Source organism: Canis aureus, chromosome 3, assembly GCF_053574225.1.
Source record: "Canis aureus isolate CA01 chromosome 3, VMU_Caureus_v.1.0, whole genome shotgun sequence".
Lineage (NCBI taxonomy): Eukaryota > Metazoa > Chordata > Mammalia > Carnivora > Canidae > Canis > Canis aureus.
Genome location: NC_135613.1, coordinates 71,176,700 through 71,193,312, shown reverse-complemented (window position 1 = coordinate 71,193,312; position 16,613 = coordinate 71,176,700). Strand labels below are relative to the sequence as shown.

General features: G+C 39.8%; 1 protein-coding gene and 1 long non-coding RNA gene across 18 annotated transcripts in view; both read left to right on the top strand.

Annotated features, from left to right (window-relative positions):
* The window catches only part of CADM1 (cell adhesion molecule 1), a 324,893-nt gene that overhangs the window by 150,741 nt on the left and 157,539 nt on the right, over positions 1-16,613 (top strand). The gene's annotated exons all lie outside the window — the stretch shown is intronic.
* LOC144311301 (uncharacterized) lies at positions 1,328-14,682 on the top strand. 2 transcript variants are annotated; one of them, XR_013376852.1, is made up of 5 exons: positions 1,328-1,431; positions 4,691-4,734; positions 5,991-6,137; positions 9,940-10,059; positions 14,506-14,682. It is a non-coding gene; the product is annotated as an uncharacterized LOC144311301 (long non-coding RNA). The 2 variants fall into 2 exon arrangements; XR_013376851.1 differs by lacking the exons at positions 4,691-4,734; positions 5,991-6,137; positions 9,940-10,059 and having other exon boundaries at positions 1,335-1,490.

The window sequence follows — 16,613 nt, the reverse complement described above, 5'->3', positions numbered from 1 at the left end:
CTGAAGCTCTGAAACTAATTTCCCATGATACTTGGAACTTAATAATATGTAATTAACTTCTAAAAACGAATACTCCATTCTTCTGAACACATCCATGAAGAATTTCCTCAAAATACATATAATTGTATAAAAGGAAGCAGAGCATTATATTAACCTTATTTTTTATGCACCACTTTCTAAAATGTTTTCCTTTCTCTTTAAACAAGTTATAAATTGTGCATAATGGACGATACCATTGGTGAGAGTCGAGCTGTAATGTATGATTGACAGCGTGAATGATTCTGAAACTCAGTTTGGTTGTACATAAAAACTATTGTAGCATGGCAATAAAAGGGAGGGCATTATATTTTCTTCACATGAGTAACATGGTGTGGTTTTTAAAAATATTTTATTGTACATGTTTTTATACAGTTGAAAAAACATAATCTCCTGTGCCCAGCAGCCTCGTAGAATTGTCACCATGGTTAAAAATGCCCTTTCGTATTTTTGTGTCAGGAGAATCTTATCTTCTTCCATGTCAAAAAGGGAAGTTGAACTATTAGCCTTGCAAAGACCCAGAGGTAAAGTTTAATTTTATAATGACATGAAATAAATGCTCTATTATCTAAGTAATAGTTCACCAAAAAGTCTGAAATGGCCTCCTTTCTCAAGAGTGCAGCGTGCGTGTGATGCTAATATTAAAATGGACCTGCCAGATTGAGTGATGGGTGGTGCTAATAACTCCAAGTGGGGAGATGAAAACAACATTGCGCACACCTGCTCTCCGCTTTATGTCGGGTTCATTATGTGATTGAATGGGTGAGCGTCATGGTGAGGGAGTGGAATGAGATGTACATTAAGAAGAAGTGAAGTGTGGGGCTAGGGCCCTGCTGCATTTTGAGTAAGCGGGACATCCTTTGTGTAGGAAGTCTGACTATCATTGAGGTTCATCCTGGACCTTTAACTTAATAGTGCAGAAGAAGTTTAGATCATTAATAGCAGTCTGTCCTGGGCAGTGAGGATTGTTTTATTCACCTGCACTCCTGCCTTAGTTCATTGGTGTTGCCTTGAAATTGAATGTTTAGACACTCATTTTGTTGAAGTGCCATCCATTTCATTCTGTCTTTGACTTTTTGAATAAATCAATAGATAATTCTTTCTTGACAATGTATGGTCTTATTCTTTAGTAGGCCCATACTTAATCTGATTGGGTAGAAGGAATTAATTCAGGCAGGTCACTAGCAGGTGTTGCTAGGAATGGTCACTGTTCTAGATTGGAACAGTTTAACAACAAACAAAGCCCAAGAAGCTAAGAACTCAATTGTGGGCAAGCCTGCACAACATATGAGGTATTCTGGGGGGCAGTCCAACTCTGTTTGGCCCAATCTAGGCCTTTCCCTGATATTTATCCCAAAGAAGCCAAAGAAAAGTTGAGTTCCAGAAAGAATGCCGGTCAGCTGTCTATTCATCCTAACAGAAGAGCAACTTTATGAAATATCTCTCAACAATAGGTTCCTAAAATTATTTAGAGTTGGTTTTGTAACGTATTCTAAAGTTTTACCCCTGTAGGTTAATCCAATTCTGTTTTGGTTGTTTTCATGCTAACATTGCTCCACAACCTGTAAGCACATAACTTCAGACTATGAGTCAAGCCATGTAATGGGTGGCAAGGTGTGGCAGTGTGAGGTTAGAAGGCCATCAGGGTTGATGCTGAAGCACCTATAGATGTTTGCTGAGGACTACATCTGCCATGTCCTGGACAGCCTGCAGACAGAGGATTTCTGGGAAGCGGACCTTTAAAAAATATATCAGGGTTCACAAGAACAGAAGGGTCCATCAGAGGTTGTCTGGTTTGTTTCAGTGGCAGTGCTCAACAGATAACTGAATCCTTAGACGTACGTGGTACAATGAAGGACATTTGGAGAACCTAGCGAAGAAGATGATTTCGGTTTGTGTTTTCAGATAAACTGTTAGCTGCGTATACATTTAAAAAAAATTGAAATGCAAACTAAAATAATTGAGTAAAGAAATGCTTGAACATCTGGGAGGTGAAGCAAGAGGGTTTCCTAGCTGGGTAAGGAGCACCACGGTTAAGCTCTGACAAATGGCACTCCTGCCCCTGGCCTCTATCAACAAAAGTGCTTCCTGGAAACGAACAATAAAACATGCAGGATGTAAACATCAGCCACTTAAGTACTTGCCAGCTCAGTTGTTAGGAATGGAGGTAAAGCGAAAGATTAAAGACAGCTTGACAAAATCCTACACACCATCCAGCTGGGCCTTACGCGTTATGAAATGTGGTAGGGCAGAATGAGGGTGTTTAAAAAAATTATTGCTATTATGCAGCTGGAGGGCGATGGGCTGAGCTGGGAATGTGCCAGAAGAACTTGTGCTGCTTGTGTAGATAAACTTGCAGGACTTCAGCTTTCAACTCCATCCAGTCCTTCCTGTCAGATTCTCTTAACCTTGTCCTGTCCCTTGCTGAGCACTGACATTTTCAGAGCAGAGGAAAATCATGTTAAATTTATGTATGAGGAGGGGGATGTCTGTGTGTATCTCTGGATTCTGGTTTTTAAGTGTTTGGGCTCTTTTGATTAGTTCTTCCCTTGGTTTGTTTTGTAGTCTCAGAAGGGCTTATAACCCAGGGCTGGTTAGGGCTCGCATTTAGATTCCTATGTTCCCTGGTCTGCATGGTGGCAGGAGGCCTTCCTGGCACTTCTACGGGAGAGCCCCATCTCCTACTGCAGACCTGTGGGGCCCCAAAGTAGGTGTGCTGCCGCCGAACCACCTGAGCCTATTTCAACATCTATACAGTGCTGTTTGTGTCGGTTTAATTTATTGGGATTTTTGTCTGAGATTTTGTTAGATGAAAGAAAGCTAAAACTGAGAAATAGCTGACAAGCTCCTCTATTAGAGGATTGAGAGAGGCTGGGAGAGGAAGATTGGGGCCAAGTTGGAGAGGCTCTTGAAGACCTGACAAAGGGGAATATATCTTTATTTTATCTGTATACAGGTGATGGGGAACCACTGAGGATGAGTGAGATGGAGAAAGAGAGATCATGTAAAGAATAGACTGGAGAGATTTGTACCAGAGTCTGGTTACAGGGCTCTTTTGCTAGCCCAGTCATGGTATGAGAACTGGTGTGTATCAGAGTGGCAGTCAACGAAATGGGACACCACGGATGGCAGTTGGGTTTCATCTTGCATCCCAACTCTCATCATTGGCCAGGGCCCCTTGGAATCCACGATGATGAGGATTGTGAAGTTGTGTCTGGGCTCCGTGGGAGGCATCCTGTGGTCACCTAGTGATGTCTCTGTGAATGAGAGGTTAGAGGACAGAGGCACCTCTTCTATGGGTGTGTTGCCCCAGTAGACCATAATCTACAACAGGATCAAAGATGTGTTAGGAATTAATGACAAACCAAAAGTGGAGAATCGGGGTGTCAAATGAGTATGTGATGGCTGATACTTATTCCTGGCTGAACTAACTTAGAACCAGTTCCAAGTGAAGGAGAAATAGCCCGTAAACAGAGCCATGATATTGAAGTTTGGGATTGGGATCAGTGCCAGAGCTTTGGACTAGAGATGATTTGGGTAGATGGGATAGTTGATTTTGTTCTTGCAGTTTGGTTATTGGAGGTTGGGAAGCAGGAGAAGATGGGGGGTAAATTAGTAGAGATCAGCTTGAGTTGGTATATCCATGTTGGTGCTGAACTCTGAATGTGGACATTTTTACATCTTGGGTCACATTGCCAGAAGGGGAGGGACCAAGAAGTGAATCTGGGATGAGCATCGGGAGCAGGCAAGTATTTGGGATGCTCAAGCTGAACAACATTTAAATTTTATCAAAACTCCATTGAAGCTTTTTTTGTTTGTTTTAAAGTCTTACCTAGACTTTACACTGTTTATTAACGGGTAGTTTCAGGGTTGGTGTGAGCGAAGGTTCTTTTCTTTGCGATTTCAGAGATTATATAGACTACAGATGCTAGAAGAAATTCAGTCTGAATTTGTGTTACAGAATAAAAAAACAAGGACTCAGGGAAAGCCAAAACTGGGTTAAGGTTTTGCTCAACATCACAGAGATAGTAGGTGGTACGGTTAGGTCTGAGATTCAGGTCTTGTGATTTTTCTTCTGAGTGCTTTCTTTGTTATTCTATGCTGACTTTTCTAGAATATATCGGATACAGGTAGGAACTTAACGTATAAAAAATAAAGGATAAATGATGTGCATAATCTGATGGAATAATTTGAAGATGAAGATACTGACACTTCCCAGCTTTTTGCCCTTCACATTTTGCTGCTTCGTTCATATGTTCATAAATATATTTAAACTAGTCTTGAATATTTAGGTCATTTCTAGTGGTTTGCTCTTTTAAGTAGGAAAAGACCGTTAAACATAACTAGACTGCCTAGGTTTCAATACAAGGGTTACCATTTCTTACTTAGGGGATTTTTGATCAGTTTCCTAAACTCTGTGCCCCAGTTTCCTTATCTGTAAATTGGGGATTATAATGGTGCTTACCTCAGAGGATTCCTGTGAGGGTTATGTGGGGATGGGAAGGGAAAGTATTTAGAACATGTTTTGGTACCTGGCAAGTTCTGTCTAGGGAGAGCACAGACTTTGGAGTCAGACCTTTTGGGTTCACAATCCAGCCCCATCTCTTACTAGTTGTTTGATTTTGGATATATTTTACCTTCTCCGAGCTTATAGGTAATAATATCTACCTCCTAAGGCAGCTATGACAATTAAGTAAGGTAAGACAAAGTGCTTTCATAATGCTTGACTTAAAACACAGACACAATACATGATAATTGTTTTTATTATTACCACAATAATCATTAGGGTTATGAATAATGCTATAATGAACATCCATGCACATAAGCCTTTGTATGTCTTTGTGAATGTTTCCTTAGGGTAAATTCTTAGAAGTGGAACTACTATGCCTCCTCTTAACTTTCTAAAATGTCTTTAATAAAAGTCTTTAATAAAGTTTTCTTTACATAAGAAAAAATGACACTTCCATTGAGCTCATTGTAGGTGAAATTTACCAATCTAGGCATAGTAAGTTATACAAAGATGGATGTTCCTCTATCTGTAATGAGCTCATCATCTGGTGTGAGAAATAAGAGATAAAACGTAACCATGATAAAGTATGCAACATGATGCATGTCTTTGAAAAGGAGCAGAGTCCTAGGGAAACATCAGTTGGAGAGGTTAATTTTGGCTAAGGGAAACCCAAGGCTTCAGGAAACAGGTGACAAAAGTGGATATTGAGGATGCATAGTATTTTGATAGGTGGGGGTAGAGAAGGTTATTCTTGACATAGCCATATGGTTGTTTCTGTCTTTGGGGCCATAGGGTTTAAGCATGTGTACTAGCCATTGGCTTTGAACACTTAAGAGACTAATAAGGAGCTTATCTTCTCTCTACTCACTTTTCTCCACCTAGATTCTCCTCATCTTCCCTTAGTCTCCTTCAGGACAGAGACAATTTCTTTTGGATTTCCTCAATTCTCTTAGAAACCTGATACCACATCATGTATTACTTAAGACTGATTTAGGCCAGAATACACATGCAACTCTGTAGTGCATCAAATTGCAACTTAGTCTCTAGGTTCTATATGATTACTTTAATCTGACTTCTCTGAAGAAATGTTAATCTCTTGTTATATTATGATGGCGAGGTTTTGCAAGTATAGACATTTTAATGTAGTCACAATTCTTAAGTTAAAGCCTTTTTAGCTGTTACTTATTCTTTACTGACAGTTATGACAAATGGCTGGCATAATTTGTTTTTGCTTTGTAGATGGGTATAACTGGAGATCTTCTATATTGGCTATGTATTTTTTTATGAATTCATAAAAATTTCAGTCTAGAACATTGGATTAGATGTTAAAGCATTTATGTTGACAAGCAAGAAGTAAATCGTATTCTGATCCAGTTTGTATAATAATGTGCAACCCAATTGACTAAGTTCATGTTGGTTATTTTGCATTGCTCTGAGACTCCAGTTACATGTATGAGAGTTGACAGTCATTTCAGCATGTGTTAGACTTGAACTTCAGAAGGTAAAGGGGTTCTGCTACTCGATTTCTGTTCAAAAGCAGTCAAAAATGGTGGAAGAAAAGGATCCTTCTATAATTCTCTGCCTCACACTGGTAAGTACACAGAGGAACTGAATCCACCATTAACCAATGCTGTGAGCTACTTAGGTTGCTTGTTTCCTTAAAGCTTTCATGTGACAAATTTATAATTTCATGTTATTTCTAGGTCAACAGTTAGATTAATGTTTTATCTCCTGAGCAAAAGCACAGTGTTTCTTTGTAAACTTCGTTATCTTACTCAAACTGAAAATTGCAAAACAAAGAATTTTCTCGTTCTCACATTCCTCAGTGGAGAGCTTTGCTTATAGAAAGGTTATCTTGTGGTTTATTTTATATTCTACTTTACTCTAAATTTTCTGCAGGTGGAATAAATACCCTCTTTAAGGCTCTCAAGTCTTATTAATTAAAGCTAGTTAGTTGTCATTACTGATCATTTACTAACTTTTATTTATTTTTGCTTTGTTAGAGCCCAGCAGGAGGCCTCTTAATTGATCAGAAGATAAGTCTGTCCTGCTCACTAAAACATACCTAGTTGGTAGCCACAGAAAAATCCTCAAGAAATATTGGTTGAATGAATTAATGATTATCTGTCTCTGACCCGGGAGGATATAAATCTAAAAAAGTAGTTTGGAATATGCAGATGATTTCTCTACCAGTCTAGTCTGAGAGCTGGTAACTTTGGACATTTTTTATTTGAGCTAGTATGATTTTTTTTTTTTTTGGTAGTGGGGAGTACTGATAGGTTACCAGCTTTTAAGTAGGCATATAAATGTTATTTTTGAAATTCCATATTGCAGACATTATACCACTGTTTTGTTCTGTTTGCATGGATTGAAAATTTATTTTATTCTGTGACTCTCAGACTATGGGAAATTTGATTTTTTTTAATAGATCCCATGATTCCATAAGTATTATGATTGTTATTTTTTTCCTTTCCACAACTCTACCCTAAAATCCTATTACATTTCAGCAACTACATCAGCCTCATCATTAAAAACTCTTCAGTATAGCCAGTTCTAGCTGTTAGAGAGTTCTTAGATACATTATAAAAAGGATTGTCATAAAGGGCTTTGTACCTCCTCACGGGAACAAAGGAGCTTGCATTTGTGACCAAAGATGCAGTAAGATAATCCTAGATATGACCCAAATGCCATAAAAGCAAAATTGCAACCATAAACCTATGTTATTTTATCTTCGTTTTTATTTAATAGGCATTTCAGGTATGTCAGATATGAATTGTAAGTAGGCACTAGGCTCAGGAGAATTTTTCAGTTATTGAGGGAGGAGGAAATACCCTATCTGAGTGGACTCAGGAATAACCATGTGTGAAGTCCTCTAGTGTTCAGCAGGCACACTAGAGCACTGCTTTTATGACAATTGGGTAGTTTGGGATCCCATTTTTATAATTTGGATGCCTTGGTTTGGGAAGGAAGAGCAGACCTGATAGACTGATTTTAAATTTGTTCTCCCCGGGGCAGCTCGGTGGCTCAGTTGGTTAAGTGTCTGCCGTTGGTTCAGGTCATGATCTCAGGGTCCTGGGATTGAGCCCCCATTGGGCTCCCTGCTCAGTAGGGAGCCTGCTGCTCCCCCTGCTTGTGTGCTGTCTCTGTCAAATAAATAAAATATTTTTTTTTAATTTGATTTCAGGTAGTTTAGTGATCTTGTTGGAAATATAGGTAAAAGAGTACTTACCAATATTTTTTCTGTACCTCTTTTTAATGAAAATATTATGACTCCTAGTTGGATTGGAGAGGTAGCTGACCCAAGAGGGATCAGTGCCTGAGCTCTCTAGTAAAAACTTTGATGCACTTACCCTGTGTGGTTGTGTGAAAGGAAATTCATTCCTTTAGTTTGATGGTTAAGAGACTTGCCAAATGGTTACTAATGCTTTGGTTCTGATGCTCCTTCCTTCATTGCCTTGTATTCTGATACTAACTAGCTGCTTGCATGGCCCTACATCACTGGATAATTGGAAGATGTTAAAAATGAAAACTGAATTCCGAAGTAAGATTAGAGAAGAGGCAAAAAGTAAAAGTGGCCTCTGTGAAGCAGGTGAGACAAAGCTCCATGAAACGGTCATTAGATTATTTGCTCTTTTATTTTTATTTTTTTTTTATTTTTATTTATTTATGATAGTCACAGAGAGAGAGAGAGAGAGAGGCAGAGACATAGGCCGAGGGAGAAGCAGGCTCCATGCACCGGGAGCCTGATGTGGGATTCGATCCCGGGTCTCCAGGATCGCGCCCTGGGCCAAAGGCAGGCGCCAAACCGCTGCGCCACCCAGGGATCCCTTATTTGCTCTTTTAATCACAACCTCCTCAGATGACCAGAAAGATGGACCAAAACTCTTTTAAAACAGAAGGTACAGGATTTTATAAAGAGGACATCATTTATAGTTTCCTCCCCCCTCAATATCCATTTTATGTCAAGGAAAGATTGAGGAATCTGGATATTCAGAGAGAAAGCAGAGTGAGATGTCATTGTGTGGTATTTAAGGAGAGTTGCTCTGTGGCACAGACCAGAGGAGGGATGCTGTGACCAATTATGGCATCAGGCGGAGACCGTGCTTCCTGCCCAGCGTGCTCCTGCTCCTGAGCAGCTGCCATTGGTCACTAGGAACCTTCAAAGGGCTTAAGTGATTATACTAGTTGAAAGCATGTTGGGTTCAAGGATTTATAATATTCTTTAAAAGGACAATAAATTCCAGGTTAAACAGAGGGAGTGCCCTAGTGTGTGCCTCGATATTAGCAGTTCTTTAAATCTTTCTCCAAATGGTAATTTCTCTAAAATTTGAGACATAAACATTAGGTAATGGAGTGTCAGGCAAATATTTAAACAGTTTGAATGAATTGATTGCATCCTAGCCCTACTACTTCTTAACTGGGTATCCTTAGGCAATTACTTAAATTTTTCTCTGACTTAATTTTCTCGTCTATAAAATGCAGTTAACAACGGCTCCTACCTCTTAGGGTTTTTGTGAGTGCTAAATGAGTTAACATAAGTCAAGTGCTTAGAAAAGCATCTGGCGAATAGTGACACTGTACATGAGTTAGCAGCCACGATGGTAGTGTTCGTGTTGTCATTCCTCTTTCTCTTCCTTCCTCCGGCATTTGTACAAGTGTGGGCTTTCTCCCAATCCAGTCATTCACTCCTTCAGAAGAACCATTCTTTCAGACCTGTGTTTTATAACCCAAGATCTTACAATCTATTCCTGGCTGGTCGGTATGCCACCAGCTTCATGAGCGTATGTTATTTCTGACCAGTCTCTGGAAGCAGGACTTCTAAGTTCACCCTCAGTTCAGTAATGGTAATTATTTTTCTCTGGTTATCCCTGAGCTGAGTTATTGCTAGAAGCACCAGCATGACCCTCTTAGAACATGTTTATCTGTTACAGGTTCCTTAAGAAATAGATTTTAATAAATCATTATTGCAACTCCATGGGGTGTTATGAACAACATTTGTGGGCGTTTGGTTTATCTATATAGTATTGTGTTAGAAATTGTGGGGAAGAAGGCAAAAAGATATTACAACTTAGTTGGGAGGATGTAACAAATGCCTCCAAAAGGCTAAGTAGCATTAAGAGGGAACATTAGTAAGGAGCCAAGGGAGAGACGGATAAGGAGACAAGAATGCCTGCCTCCAGTCCTGAGGGAAAAAACATTCATAGAAATATGAAAGGCAGGTCCTCAAAAGACAGTTTTATGTTGAGAAATAATTGAATAGCAAGTTGGTAAGCTAGAGAGAGAATCAATTATATGGGAAGAATGAAATTTGTTAACTGTGAGGTTGAATGTCTACAGCACATCAAATTAACTTTATGTCTCAAGCATTGATTCTACCAACTAAATCTCAATAGGAAGCTCCCTAACTGGTGAACATCATCAAGGCTCTGGTGGCAGGTGCAGATCAAAGCTTCGAGGAACTCCTGGAAACCCTGAAAAAAAGACAGAAACCAGGAACTTCTTCATCAAATCAGGTTTAGACAGATTTGGTTTTAAACTTAGCTACTTACTCACGGTTTTATTTTTTTATTTTTTTAAATATTGTATTTATTTATTCACGAAAGACAGAGAAAGAGAGGCAGAGACACAGGCAGAGAGAGAAACAGGCTCCATGCCGGGAGCCTGACATGGGACTTGATCCTGGGTCTCCGGGATCATGCCCTGGGCTGAAGGCGGCGCTAAGCCACTGAGCCACCTGGGCTGCCCAACTTACTCGCTGTTTTAGTGGATAAGTGAGTTTTCTGAATCGCAATTGCCTCATCTGTAGAAGGGTGATAATAGGAAGGTGGCATCTTTGCAATTTTACAGATAAAATGAGATAATATATTTAAAAGCCTTAAAAATTCAAACATGGGGGGGTGCCTGCCTGGCTCAATCGGAAGAGCATTTGACTCTTGATCTTGGGGTCATGAGTTTGAGGCCCACGTTGGATGTAGAGATGAATAATAATAATAGTAATAATAAAAACTAAACATTCAAGCATGTAATGACTATTTAGTGTTAATAACATGAGCCCTAAATATTAGTGTTTCAACCAGATAGAGGAACTTCAATTTTTTCCCCCTGTGTAAAATGTTAACTATTTAGTGCTCTACTTCTTAAGAGAAAGTTGGAGAAACATGCACACACTTAGTTGTCACCTCACTGCTATGAAATGATAGCGCTTCTAATTAAGATTTTAAGATCTCTAGCAATCCTTATAGAAATGGACTAGATCGTGAGCTTGCATATCAGGAGACGACTTAAATTTGGTGTCTACTGAATTCATGTTTGGCCCCAATTATTGTATTTTAAAATTTTAAGGTCAGAAGCCAAAAGAATAGGTGTAATTGAAGAGTTAATGAGAAAACTGAATAGGGCCTTAACCAAGCACTTTAGTAATAAAGGTTTTCCTGCCCCCCAATTCTGGTTCTCCTTTTCCTCCAAATCTGCCAGTTAGTTTTATTTATTTATGTTTATTTAAATTTATTTTAATTTATTCACGAGAAACACAGAGAGAGAAAGAGAGAGAGAGAGAGAGGCAGAGACACAGGCAGAGGGAGAAGCAGGCTCCATGCAGGGAGCCCGACGTGGGACTCGATCCCAGGTTTCCAGGATCACGCCCTGGGCTGAAGGTGGTGCTAAACCGCTGAGCCACCCAGGCCTCCCCTGCCACTTAGATTTATTTTTAAATGCTGACATAAATCCATTTCAATTTTCCATGCAACGTAATACAGTGGAAAGAATACAGACTGAACGAAACCCCAAGATGAGTTTCCTCTGTGCTGTTTGCTAGCTTGTGTGATCTTGAGTGAATAATTTCATATTCTTGAGTCTCAAGATGGGGGAGTCAGGATACTTACCCTGTGTATTTCCCAAATATTTAGGACTGAAGGAAATACTCTACTTGAAAGTCTTTTATTAACCCTGAAGTGTGATTCTCAAAGTGTGGTCCATGGGTGTCCTGAGAGCTCAAAGATTCTTTCAGAGGAACACCTGGGTGGCTCAGCGGTTTGGCACTGCCTACAGCCCAGGGCATGATCCTAGAGACCCCGGATAGAGTCCCAAGTCGGGTTCCCTGCATGGAGCCTGCTTCTCCCTCCCTCTGCCTGTGTCTCTGCCTCTCTCTGTGTATCTCTTATGAATAAGTAAATAAAATCTTAAAAAAAAAAAAAAAAACTCAGGAAATCCATGAATTTGAAACTTTTCTCATAGTACCAAGATGTCCTCTGCCTTTTTCAGTGTGTTTCTACTGGTGGCACAAAAGCAATGGGTAAAATTGCTGGCACCGTAGCCTGGATCAAGTCAGTTGGCACCAAACTGTCCTAGAAATCATATTCTTGTACTTGGAATAAGGCCCTGATGCAGCAGTAGAAATTGTTAAATTTATTCAGTCTTGACCCGAGTATGGATCATTTGAATAGTCCCTGTGATGAAAGGGGAAGTACATGCAAAGTACTTAATTCTCGGCCAGCCAAAGTATGATGTCTCAAAGAAGAGTCCTTGTGACATTGAGTACAAGCTCAACTATTTGAATGCTTCATGGAACGCCATTTTTACTTGACAGAACCATTAACAAACTAAGGTTCTTCAGACTTGGGTAATAAGCATTATTTTAAAAAAAATTTTTTTTTTGAAAATAAAGCAAGCCTAAGAGATACGAGGGACAGTGTTTATTGTAGATGATAAAATTCTTTTAAATGAAAATAAGAATTTTAGGAAACATGTATCCTCTACTGTGAGCTTAACAGCTTCCTTAATACTTAAAGGCTTTTCTGACAGGGTTGGTGGCGATACTTATGAATGTGATTTATTTATTTTTGTAATAATGAGATGTGTCCACATTTGGAAGGTCTCCAGAACCCAGTGAACTGTTTTCCAAATAACCAATACATAATGTCAAAAAAAAAAAAAAGCGGGGGAGTGGGGGAGCGGCCCTGGTGGCTCAGCAGTTTAGCGCAGCCTTCAGCCCAGGGCATAATTCTGGAGAATCGAGTCCCACATCTGGCTCCCTGCATGGAGGCTGCTTCTCCCTCTGCCTGTGTCTTTGCCTCTCTCTCTTTCTGTGTCTCTCATGAATAAATAAATATAATCTTTAAAAAGAGAAAAGAAAAAAATAGGCATTCAAGATCCATTCAAATTGCAAAGTAAACCAGTGGATTTTCACGTAGCAGAATATGAAAGTTTTTTGATAAGGCTTCCAATGCCACATTTTAACTTAGCATAACTGTCATATCTTGTTGAGTTTTGGTATAGTATCAAAGAAGAATGTCAATAATTATCCGAAAATACTTCTCCCTTTCCAACTACATGTCTACATGAGGCTGGATTTTCTTCAAATGCTTCAATCAGAACAGTATATCACAACAGATGGAATGAAAAGCAGAAGAATCCAGGGTTTTTTTATTTATTTATTTATTTATTTATTTATTTATTTATTTATTTATTTATTCATTCATTCATTCATTCATTCATTCATTCATTCATTCATTTATATTTAAATTCAGTTTGCCAACATGTAGTATCACACCCAGTGCTCATCATGTGCTTTTTAATGCCCATCACCCAGTTATCCCATTCCCCCACCCCAGGTGTCTTTTATTAAGCCAGACATTAAAGAGATTTGCAAAAATCTCTCAGTGATTGTTTTGCTTTGGAAAATGTGGGGTTTTTTTTTACAAAAATATGCTATTTAGATTAACATGTAATAGATTTTTTATTATTTTAAGTGGGTTAATAAAAATATGAAAGGTTTTAAATTTTAGTTTCTGATATAAACATTAACAGATATAATCCATATAAACAGAAGCTCTTTGGGGTCCTCAATAACTTTTAAGGGCTTTTAAAGCATCCTGACATCATGAAGTTTGAGAACTTCACTTCTAAAGTGATAAATAAATACTTAACGGTTTTTATGGTTTACCAATGCATCATGTTGCCATCTCGTGACAAAAAAGGGAAATGCAGGTATTTTTGAAGAACTTGACTTTAAGGCCCTGGCAATGCTTTAGAATGACTGCTTTTTGGAAATTGATCATAATAAAAGACCTACTTTCATATTTCTAAGGGATATGTCTTAAGATATGTGTGCCCAAAACACTAATTTTCAGGACATAAGCAAAGAACAGCTGATGAAGTGGTTATTTTCAAAGGCTAACATTGGTTTTAGGCTTATGTTCTCAGGGTAAGAATACATTTTGTTTTTGGTTTCATTATGTGTGTATCCTAGTAGACAGAGCCCCCTCTTATGTGATGTTCCATGCTGTAAAATCGGTGTTTATTACCTGCAATGCTGATAGATGTTTATGGCAGTGTTGTATACTTTGGTGGCATGTCCTTATTACCTGTAATTAAGGTTCAGTTTTTGGTCAGTAATACAAACTCTGGTTATCATAGTCTTCTGAAGGGGAATGTGATCATTTTTGTTTTGGGGGTTTTTTTTGGTGAGGATTTTGTGTGCATGGTCTGGTGACAAACTGGATTTGCTGCCCTCAGGTACTATATTGTGGCAAGATCCTGTGTGATGTGTTCTGTGCAAACATACAGAGTAAGTAGAGTTCCTTACCTTCTAGAACCCTGAGAACTCAAATACAATGTAAATAGGCCCAAACATGCAGAAGGACATATAGACAAAAAGAATGAGCCCAGTGCTGGAAGATGCAGCTGCAAAAAAACAGGCTCATGAATAATGAACATTTATGCTATGGAATAGCTTCAGTGGGCCTGTTTTTGCATCGATGAACTATGTGAAAAGGAAGGAACCTCGCTTCATTTTCATTCAGTTAGAGGAAGGCCCACTGGCCAGTTTTTTTTTTTTTACTCAATTCAACTGATTGTTTTCAAAATAACCTGTTCTTTTCAAACAGTTATGTGTGGAGGGACAGCTGCGCTCAGATGAAATGAGCCCTCCACTCTAACTACTGTACTAATTTTCTGCCTAGATTCACGATGTGCCCAGTGACCCTGCTGATGAATATTTTAGACATCTGCATGAATAATCAGACTGCCCACAGGAGAGCCACTTGCTTGTTTGTGAGGCTGGAAATGCTAGCTGGATGATGCTGACTCGAGTTCTGTGTACCAACGTGAAAATAATAAATACCTAAGTAAATTCTTAATTGGGATTGTCTTTGAGCATCCACGGGTGCTCTGAAACTGGTTGCCAGATTTTACACATAGGGAGATGTGTGTGCTGGTGTTTTGGAGAAAACTAGAGGTTTTACCAGACTCTCCAAAGAAACTGTGACCCCATAAAGACTAAGAAGCACTGGATGCTGCTTTATAGTCTTCAGAGTGCTTCTACATACATTTTTATTTGACCCTCCCAATAGTTCTGAGGGAGACATGGCAGGGATTCTCTCTCCCTGCCCACTTCCTTCTCCCTCCCTTTTTTTTTTAAAAAAGAGCATGACTCTGAGCTGAAATGATTTTCAGTTTCATCCGTGTAGGCACAGGGAGCCACTGAAGGGTTTTTTTTTTTATTCATACCAGATAAATTAGATTTTATTAAAAAAATTTTATTGGAGTTCAATTTAACAGCATATAGAATAACACCCAGTGCTCATCCCGCCAAGTGCCCCCCTCAGTGCCCATCACCCAGTCACCCCAGCCCCCTGCCCACCTCCCCTTCCACTACCCCTTATTCATTTCCCAGATTAGGGGACTCTCATGTTTTGTCACCCTCACTGATATTTTCACTCATTTTCTCTCGTTTCTCTATATTCCCTTTCACCACTGAAGGTTTTGACTCATAAAGTGAGCTGATCAGATTGTTACTTACAGAGACTGCCCTGGTGATAGCATGGGGGATGTTTCAGAGGAGTGGGAAGCTAGTTAGAAGGCCATTTGGAAGATCAGGTGAGAAACCATGATCTAAGTCTGTGGCAGTAAGATTGGGAAAGAGATGGGCAGCCCAGGTGGCTCAGCAATTTAGCACCGCCTTCAGTCCAGGGCATGACCCTGGAGATCCAGACCGGGGATCAAGTCCCACATCAGGCTCCCTGCGAGGAGCCTGCTTCTTCCTCTGCCTGTGTCTTTGCCTCTCTTTCTCTCTGTGTCTCTCATAAATAAATAAAATCTTAAAAAAAAAAAAAAAAAGAAGAAGAAGAAGATGGGAAAGAGCCAATGGATTTTCAAGAGTTGAAATTCTTTGGATTTGGTTACCAGTTGGTGTTGGAGGGAAGAGAATGGAGGGGGAAGATAAGGGGAAGAAAGGCAATTTTTGAAGATGACTTTCTGGCTTGCTTAAGTGAATGGAAGCACGGACATTATAAACTGAGTTTTAGCTGTGTTGATTTAGAAGCACTAGTGGGGCATCCAGAGGGAAGGACCAGTAAGCAATCTGACATGTGTGCTGGTCCGGGACTGGTGAGGTGAGTGCTCTGTGTGCATGATGAGAAGCGAAGAAGTGATGGGGTTCTGGGCAGGCCACCCTGGAGTACACCACTTTGATGTGTGGCTATTGGACAGTTGGGGACCTAGAGAACCCAGAAGGAGCTTCTTGCCTCACTTTGAATTACCTCTCAGAATTTCACCCAGGGCCTGGTGCAGGAAGAGAGCCAGGTATGGGGAGCTGGGGGGTGCTGCAGGGCTTGTTTGTGCGAAGTCCTCTTGTGTTCCATTGTCTCTGCTCCAGTGAGGAGCTCTTGTTTACCAAACATTGCTCTTCGAATCTTCCTATGAATTGTCTTCCTCCTCCTTGAAGCCCAGACCCATCCTCTGCCCCCTTGTCCTTAGCTCAAGATGGCACAGAAGCGTCAATTGCTTGGGAAGAACCCTCATGTCTTTGGGTTTCCCTTAGCAATGAAATTAAAATTTCCTCCTGTAAATCAGTTTTATGTCAACTTCATCATTAAGCCAGACAAAAGAACCCAGAAGGGAGAAGTGTGCCTTCCCTAGCAGTGCTCGTGTAGACAATTGTGGAGATATCATCAGCCAGTGTTCTGTGAGCTCGAGTGATGGTCTTAGGGAACCCAGGGAAAATCCGAGAGTGGCCAAGGAACATCACTTATCAAAAAATTCTCTCTATTCCTGAGTAGAGAAATAGGGA